We start from the raw sequence: 8,907 nt of genomic DNA on the forward strand, positions 1-8,907 counted from the left end.
ATTGAAAACTGCGCCGCATTCACTAGATTTAACACAAATAGAAGTATTTTTTGCGGAATTAAGATGTATTTTTTACTGGCTAGTTCTTTGCTTACTCTTTAGTTACGATTTCTGGGAGTTGAAACAATTTATTACGGGTTCTAGCCGGGCGGGGTGAGGCGAGGCGAGGCGAGGGAGGGAGCCAAGGGGTGAGGAGGAGCCGGGCGGGTGAGGCGAGGGAGGGAGGAGCCGGGCGGGGTGAGGCGGAGGCGAGGGAGGAGGGAGCGGGCGGGGTGAGGCGAGGGAGGGAGGAGCTGGCAAGGGAGGCGAGGGGAGGGAGGAGCTGGCGCGGGGTGAGGCGAGGCAGGGAGGAGCCGGGCGGGTGAGGCGAGGAGGAGGAGTGGAGCCGGGCGGGGTGGGAGGAGGTAGGGAGGGAGCCGGGCGGGTGAGGCGAGGTAGGGAGGGATGGGCGGGGTGAGTGAGTAGGGAGAGCTGGGCGGGGTGAGGCGAGGTAGGGAGGGAGCCGGGCGGGGTGAGGCGAGGTAGGGAGGGAGCCGGGCGGGGGGAGGCGAGGTAGGGAGGGAGCCGGGCGGGGGGAGGTGAGGTAGGGAGCCGGGCAAGGTGAGGTAGGGAGCCGGGCGAGGCGGGGCGGGGCTAGGCTAGGCTAGAGGGCGAGACGTCTCAGAATACAGTATATATTAAATCCCGTAACATTAAGGTTCCTGGTAATTTTTTAAAAGCGGGCAACCATGGATTTTACAATCGGAAAAACCCATTGGTCAACAACCAAAAAGCACCATAACTAACCTAACAACGTAACGTAACCTGGAGGTTCCTTGGTTGTCTCCTGGTGAAAAAAGGTCCATTTGTATGTGAACACAACAATTAGAAAGTATAACAAAATAATATTAGCGTATTTGTGTTTAGATCGGTTATGACCTCCATTTCCGTCGGAAATTGGTCGTTTTTTATAGATTTTTTTGGTGAGGCGTTTTCCGAAAAAAATATTGGCTCGGCGAATGAAAAATGCAAAAAAAAAAAACCATATAAAAACATAAACCGGACCTAATCTAACAGACTCACCATATGTTGGAATCCCTTATTTCTTACCTTATTGGCCTGGTTCTCGTTGGAGTTACCACATGTGTTGGTCTTGGCGACACTTACATTCGTTCTTGCATTAATGACACTTTACGGAGGTCGGGAGAACAACATGAGATCTAAAAATGCTATAGTTTTAGTGTGGAGGTAATGGTTTATGTAAACAGTTGGGGACAGTAAGTACACGTGGTGTAGTGGTAGATGGAAGTTGCAAGTTTAATTTTCATTCAACGTAAATTACAACTTTAATCATGTTGCAGGTGACAGCTGGTGTACTTGAAGGCCAATGGAGAAGTGACAGAACCTTGAGCAACATTTAACACCCAGCATGTTACTTCAGCCTCATCAGTTAAGTTACTTATATATTATCTTAGCTATTATGGTCAGCCCATAAACCACTCAACACTGTGCTCCTACACTGGGCAGTGGAGGGTGTGTGTGTGGGACCTGGCTGACTGTGAATGTTGGAGGGCTCTGGAGGACTGGGTGTGTGTGTGTGTGTGTTTTGGAGGACTCTGGAGAACTGTGTGTGTGTGTGTTGGAGGGCTCTGGAGGACTGTGTGTGTTGGAGTGACCTGTGTGTGTGTGTGTTGGAGTGCGACTGTGTGTGTGTGTTTGTGTGTGCTGGAGGACTGTGTGTGTGTTGAGGACCGACTGTGTGCGGGTGGTGGTGGACTGTGTGTGTGTTGGAGGACTGTGTGTGTGTGTGTGCTGGGAAGGACTGTGTGTGTTTGGTGTGTGTTGGAGGACGTGTGTGTGTTGGAGAATTGTGTGTGTTGGAGGACGTGTGTTGAGACTGTGTGTGTGTGTTGGAGGACTGTGTGTGCTGGGAGGACTGTGTGTTGGAGACTGTGTGGGAGGACTGTGTGTGTGGGAGGACTGTGTGTGTTGGAGGACTGTGTTGGAGGACTGTGTGTGTGTGTGTGTGTTGGAGGGCTCGGTATTATTGCAGTTTCGGCCAGTACACACCTGACTTTTAACCATCCCCAACCTTTAGATCTCCTTATTGGAGTATTTCTAACACCATTTTAACCAGGGAGCAAAGAATGTCAGAAAGGAGTTTTGAAGATTCCATGCTTTGTTTTGGGGGGGGGGGATATAATTCTAAAGAGGGTGCTTTCCCCTGGAAATAAAGGCCAAATTTCATTGAATCGACCCAAAATACACAGGATAAACGAATTTCTAAACTACGAGGGCATATTCGACGAAACTGCAATTTTACAACGGGCTCTGGAGAGCTGTGTGGACTGTCTAGATAAACTGAGCTGGGAGTCAAATTAAGATTAGCTGTAGAGATTTGGGAAAGCTTAATAAAGTGCTATAAAAATGTACAGGACTAAATGCCAATTTGTTACAGTATTAGTGAGCATTAGTAGTAGTAATGTGATTAATAGTAAGTAAAGCTGGTTGTTAGTAGGTGGGTTTTAACTAACAAATTAACTAACCTAATCAGCCTAACATAGATTAAATGTAACTAATCTAGACTAACCCAAATTAATATTAAGTTACCTATTATATAGTTTATATATTGGATAACAAATATATTAAAGAATGTAACTTAAAATTTGCCACAAGTTAACTGATCATGAATTCAGAAAGTTAAGCTAAAAAAATTTCACTTGTTTAAATTATTAAAAATCAATAGCTTGCGTACTTTGCAGTTTCCTTTTCAAAATCTAATCGTGTACTGTACTGACTTTCTCCTCAGGTTAAGCTGGCCAGAAGTAACATCATACTGAACCTAAGGAGAAATAACTTAAAATGCCAGAACAGGTAAAGTCAACTTACTGAGTTTTATTTAGGCAAGGGAAGCTTGTGGGACTTGTGAAATCATTAAACATTGTGTGGGTGTGGCTTGTTGTAATTAGGGTGGGGGGGGACAATATGCCTTGTGTATTGGCATATGGGGTGAGCAGGTGTGTTGGTAAAGTTTTTCATTCAAGTTGTCAAGGGGAATACCTAAGGGGGCTTGAGGGGTGGGAGGAAGGGAGGGAGGATTCAGTAAGTGAACTGTGGTAAACTGTTGTGTATGAAGCAGTGTGGAGAGATTTAGTAGTGTAGCAGTATTGGTGATGAAGGCTTATGATTGGCTATACTATTGTTGTGGTAAATGTTAGTTGTTGAGGTATCAAGAAAACTAAAACACTAATGCAACTTAAAATAAGATCTTCTGTAGATAAGGTATTTAAATAAACAATTGGGGACAGTATAAGTACATGTAGTCTGGTGGTAGATGGAAATTGTATGTTTAATCTTCATTGTACATAAATTACAACTTTAAACATGTTGCAGGTGACAGCTGACGTACGTGAATGCCAATGTAGAGGAAGTGACCGACACCTTGAGCAAGATGTAACACCCAGCATGTTACTTAAGCCTTCTTAGGTAAATTACTTATGTATCTTAGTATGGCCATCCCCAAAAACTACTGGAAGTAAGACTCGAGAGGAGGGACTTACTTTGTGTGAAGGGTTGGAAAGGAGGAGCATTGGGCGGTGGAGGGGCGCTCGTACAGTGCAGGGGCGCTCGTACAATGGGGGGGCGCCTCGTACAGTGGGGGTGGGTGCCTCGTACAGTGGGGGTGGGGGCCTCGTATAGTGGACGGGCGCTCGTACAGTGGGGGCGCTCATGCATGGATGGTGGTGTGCTCAAGCAATGGTGAATGGAGTGCATGTTAAAAATGTGATGCAAAAAATAGCATGTACTATGAAGGCATGTGGGGGATGATGCCTAGATGAAGACTGCTGCAGCCAAAAGTGAGAAGGACAATGCTCCTGTGTAAGGTGATATAGGAGGGTGTTTGAGTGTATGGATATATCACATATATATAAGAATGCAAGTTTAGATTCCAAGAAATTCTGGAGTAAATGTTGTGTATTGGTAGTAATACATTAAGGTAATTAAGATTGATCTAAATCCAAACCATGTTGCAGGTGGTTGGTGTACAAGATAGATGGATCAGACACAACAAGGTGACCACGACTGTCTAGCATCCCACACCTTGAGGACTACCACCTTACTAAGAAAGAACAGAATTGGTGTTCTGTACACTACTGTTAAGAATAGTGTACTGTAATGTAAAAGTTAAGTATTACTGAAACCTTTTTTATATAATTTAGCAAAACTTGATATATTACTTAAAATAGTGCATTTAAGAACATACAGTACAAGTTAACCTCAATATTGTGTATTGGTTGTGATATAAAATAGCTTAATTAATTCAGATGTAGAGTATCTAAAAACAAATATAATCATGTTGCAGGTGGTTGGTGTACAAGATAGATGGACCAGACACAACAAGGTGACCACGACTGTCTAGCATCCCACACCTTGAGGACTACCACCTTACTAAGAAAGAACAGAATTGGTGTTCTGTACACTACTGTTAAGAATAGTGTACTGTAATGTAAAAGTTAAGTATTACTGAAACCTTTTTTTATATAATTTAGCAAAACTTGATATATTACTTAAAATAGTGCATTTAAGAACATACAGTACAAGTTAACCTCAATATTGTGTATTGGTAGTGATATAAAATAGCTTAATTAATTCAGATGTAGAGTATCTAAAAACAAATATAATCATGTTGCAGGTGGTTGGTGTACAAGATAGATGGACCAGACACAACAAGGTGACCACGACTGTCTAGCATCCCACACCTTGAGGACTACCACCTTACTAAGAAAGAACAGAATTGGTGTTCTGTACACTACTGTAAGAATAGTGTACTGTAATGTAAAAGTTAAGTATTACTGAAACCTTTTTTATATAATTTAGCAAAACTTGATATATTACTTAAAATAGTGCATTTAAGAACATACAGTACAAGTTAACCTCAATATTGTGTATTGGTTGTGATATAAAATAGCTTAATTAATTCAGATGTAGAGTATCTAAAAACAAATATAATCATGTTGCAGGTGGTTGGTGTACAAGATAGATGGACCAGACACAACAAGGTGACCACGACTGTCTAGCATCCCACACCTTGAGGACTACCACCTTACTAAGAAAGAACAGAATTGGTGTTCTGTACACTACTGTAAGAATAGTGTAACTGTGAAAGTTAAGTATTACGGAAATATTTTTGTTATAATTTAGCAAAACTTGAGAAAATACTTAAAGTACTGTACTAATGCATTCAAGACTGTAGGAGTGAACCTTGATTAAAGCCACACAAAGTATTAAAAATAGCAAGATACATTATGTACAGTAGCATTATTAACTACAGTGGTAGTCACAGTTTTGTTGTGGTTGCAAAAAATTTCCATTTTATAATACTGTATATTTTTCGTCCACAGGTGAAGTATCAGCAAGGTGTACAACGAGATACACGGACATCAATCAAACGGATTGTGAGAGGTTTGAATATCTCGCACGGATCCATTTCTCTTAGTGGTTTGTAAAATTAAGTGTAATATGTAATTGTTGTTCAGTGTGGGAAGGCCTCTGGTGGCTTGTTGAGGGATGGCGTTTGTACCAGGGGGAGGCGTTTGTACCGGGGGAGGCGTTTGTACCGGGGGAGGCGTTTGTACCGGGGGAGGCGTTTGTACCGGGGGAGGCGTTTGTACCGGGGGAGGCGTTTGCTGGTAGAGGCGTTTGGGGGAGGCATTTGCGTTTGTAGTGGTAGAGGCATTTGTAGTGGTAGAGGCACTTGCACTGGGAGGTGTTTGTAATGGTTTGTACTCCTACAATGTCTGTGTATAACAAAATAAATAAATAAATAAATAAATATTGAATGAACTTTACGTTTCATATTCCGGAGTTGAATGATAATGATCTAAATAAACCACAAGTACAGTAAAACTGTAAACTATACCTGAAACATGAACTAAAGTGATCAACTTGGATACACCCACATGATGGCTTCTGGGTAACTTAGAACATATATACATTAATTACATATAATTATCACCAATTGACATCAAAGTGCCCATGTGATGCCCTATTGGGTACATGTAATCAAAACTACTAGATACCCACAGATGGCACAAATAATGCATTTAAGTCACCGACGCCTCGGACAAAGGATTTTGACAACCTTACCGAGAGAACGGGCGTCTCGTGTTCATTTTGAAATTCATCGGCCATGACCGTAAAGAACATTTTTGATTGCATACATACTATTAATTTGAAAGTATTGTATATATACAGTAAATGAAAGTAAAGTACAGTAAGAATTTTACTTACTAAATGTTGACAATCTGGACACTGCACACCAATTGCTGAATGGAAGTGTTTTACCTGAAAATATAGAAGAAAAAATCTTGTAAAATTGTAATAAACAACTTATGAACCCCCCTCCCCCCACCCCGCCCCCTAAAGACTTGGTAACTTGGATAAATTTAGAAATATATCTACTGTGCCTGGCCAAAATTATTCACAAAGTACAAGACTTCCATTATTATCTAAAGCTAAATTTTGTGTAGGACCAAAACCTGACAAGATACTTTATAAAACCTTAAGGTCTAGTGAAATAAACTCACCTTATGTGGAGTCTGCAATATAAAGGTTGAATTGAGAAATCCACAACCGCTGGTAATGTGACGGCCTCACCATCACTGATGTATCTGCCGAGAAATAATAATGGTAGTGGTACTGTAATGTGATTTCAGGGGACACGGGAGAAAGATATCTAGTGATGTTGCCAATCATTACAAGTTTTATGATTTTCTTCTGTGCTAATATTTGGTAATGTAGGTTTAAGAACATAAGACTGCAGGAATGGCCAGTAAATTGATATATACTGTACCTAGACAGTGCAGGTATAAAACCAGGCTATATGACCAAGGATATTTTGTATTTCTGTATCAGCTTCTGGACTGTTATTGTATATTGCAATAAATGTGTAGTGTATACATATGAAAATAAAAAATATACTGTACATTCAATTCTTTATTTTGTATTACCTATCTACAAAGATGTAAAAACATAGTACATATGTAATTTTTTTCTATGTTGCTGACAGAACACATTACCTTTTTCAGAACAATTTATAATGTAAGTTTGTTAGGTGGCGATGGTAGATACAACACTGCAGTAGCCCTCCTCCTTTATCCGGGCTTGGGACCGGCATGTTCGACTGAACAAGGCGGAGTTACTACTGTGCATTCTACGTCTAACTACGGTGCTGTTAGTGCTATCAACTATAACTTGAAAAACTTTACCTTTATTACCTGCAAGAAGCACCTTGTAGTAGGTCCAGTCAGCCACACAAACAAACCTGGAATACAAAAAACTTTAAAACATAACATTCATAAATACTTGCATATAGACATTATATATTGTCATAAGTACTTTACCTGTTTGGAGGAGTTCTCGACCAGCCACACGTTCACTTCAGTCAGACGTTCACCTCGGAGGCGCACAATCTGAAAGAAATGAGAAAACCTTAGTCCCATCCACACACATTAAAGGTGGGAGGTTGGGTGTGTGAGAGAGGGTGAGTGTATGGATGGGAGTGAGGGTGTGTGTATGGGAGGACCTCCCCCACACACACCCTCACTCCCATCCATACACTCACCCTCTCTCACACCTTTCCTTATACCCAACACTCCCTCCCAAACACCCCCACCCACCCACCAACCCTCCCTCCCTCCCACCCCCCCTCCCTCCCACCCAACCCTCCTCCTACACCACCTCCCCTCCAACCCAACTCACATACCTACCCATCCCAACTCCCTTCCCATCCACCCAACCTTTTGGGTGTGTGGATGGGTGGTAGTGTTTGTGGATGGGAGGATGTGGATGGGAGGAAGAGGATGTGCATGGGAGGAAGAGGGAGTGGTTAGGAGGAAGAGTGTGTGGTTGGGAAGAAGGGTGTGGTGTGCCATGCCCTCCTCCATGCAAACACAGCATCGAAAAATATTGTGAAGAAAATTGGTTTGTATTGCTGTAATATTGTATTGTGAGGACTCATTTGTGTTTTACTATGAATGATAAGTGTGCAGGGATTATGGTGGTGTGAGAGAGAGCCTTATAATAGTTGTGAGAGACTTGCTGTGTGTTGGCAGGAGCAACAGGATAGGCACGGCTTATAGCACTATTTTACCCTCACTTATATATCATATTATTGTATGCCAATAATTATTATTCAATATATTTACCAATGGTTTTACTGTATCAATTTGACTAACAAATTATAAATATAATATAATATCTCTAAGGTTGTGGCCCCAGAATATACTACATATTATTTTAAACTATTGTAACACAGTAGAGATAGGAACACGTAAAGGAAGATAGAACATGATTAAATTAACCAACAGCTCAACGTTTAACAGTTATGATACAGTTTAGGTATAGACTAAAAAATGTTTATCTAACCTAACCCAATTATATGTCCATAAGAGAAGTGGGACATCTTGGAGTATCACAAGGGAGATAATGATTAAGCAGTGTAATAATGCCCACAACCATCCTGTCCACAATCCCATTAAAATCATAGACAATCTCTGCAGCTAACGGTCAAATACCCTTTGGATATTTGGCCAGCCAGCACAGTCAAATAACACCTTCATAACTTGTGGTGGGTAGTGGTGGTGGAGTCCCTTAGTACCACAGTACTGTGTTTATATTTGATTCATATTATCCACAGTTGTTCTGTGGATGATGTAGTATTAATGGTAAAATTTCACTTGTTACCACCAAGCATTTGGAAGTTGAAATTATGCTTGATGGATGTAAAATGTTATATAGATTTGATTCAATTGTTTGAAATTTTTTGGTACAAATTTATAAATTAAAAAGTTTTGATTTTAGGGGAAAATTTGACATTTCCTACGAACATATAGGACAAGAGTGTACAGTGTATGTAATTAATTTGCA

General features: G+C 41.2%; 2 long non-coding RNA genes across 6 annotated transcripts; one reads left to right on the top strand and one right to left on the bottom strand.

Moving 5' to 3' along the window:
• Positions 1-1,046: 1,046 nt before the first annotated feature.
• Positions 1,047-7,585, bottom strand: LOC121861323. 4 transcript variants are annotated; one of them, XR_006088012.1, is made up of 6 exons: positions 7,383-7,585; positions 7,257-7,303; positions 6,567-6,650; positions 6,271-6,324; positions 2,735-2,821; positions 1,047-1,199 (listed from the first exon to the last, which is right to left on the bottom strand). It is a non-coding gene; the product is annotated as an uncharacterized LOC121861323 (long non-coding RNA). The 4 variants fall into 4 exon arrangements; XR_006088011.1 differs by having other exon boundaries at positions 7,248-7,303; XR_006088010.1 differs by having other exon boundaries at positions 1,049-1,199; positions 7,257-7,583.
• On the top strand, positions 2,728-4,404 carry LOC121861324. Of its 2 annotated transcripts, none has more exons than XR_006088014.1 (3): positions 2,728-2,853; positions 3,373-3,465; positions 4,343-4,404. It is a non-coding gene; the product is annotated as an uncharacterized LOC121861324 (long non-coding RNA). The 2 variants fall into 2 exon arrangements; XR_006088013.1 differs by lacking the exon at positions 4,343-4,404 and adding an exon at positions 4,014-4,073.
• Positions 7,586-8,907: the final 1,322 nt, after the last annotated feature.

Source organism: Homarus americanus, unplaced genomic scaffold, assembly GCF_018991925.1.
Source record: "Homarus americanus isolate GMGI-L3 unplaced genomic scaffold, GMGI_Hamer_2.0 scaffold15095, whole genome shotgun sequence".
NCBI classification, from domain to species: domain Eukaryota; kingdom Metazoa; phylum Arthropoda; class Malacostraca; order Decapoda; family Nephropidae; genus Homarus; species Homarus americanus.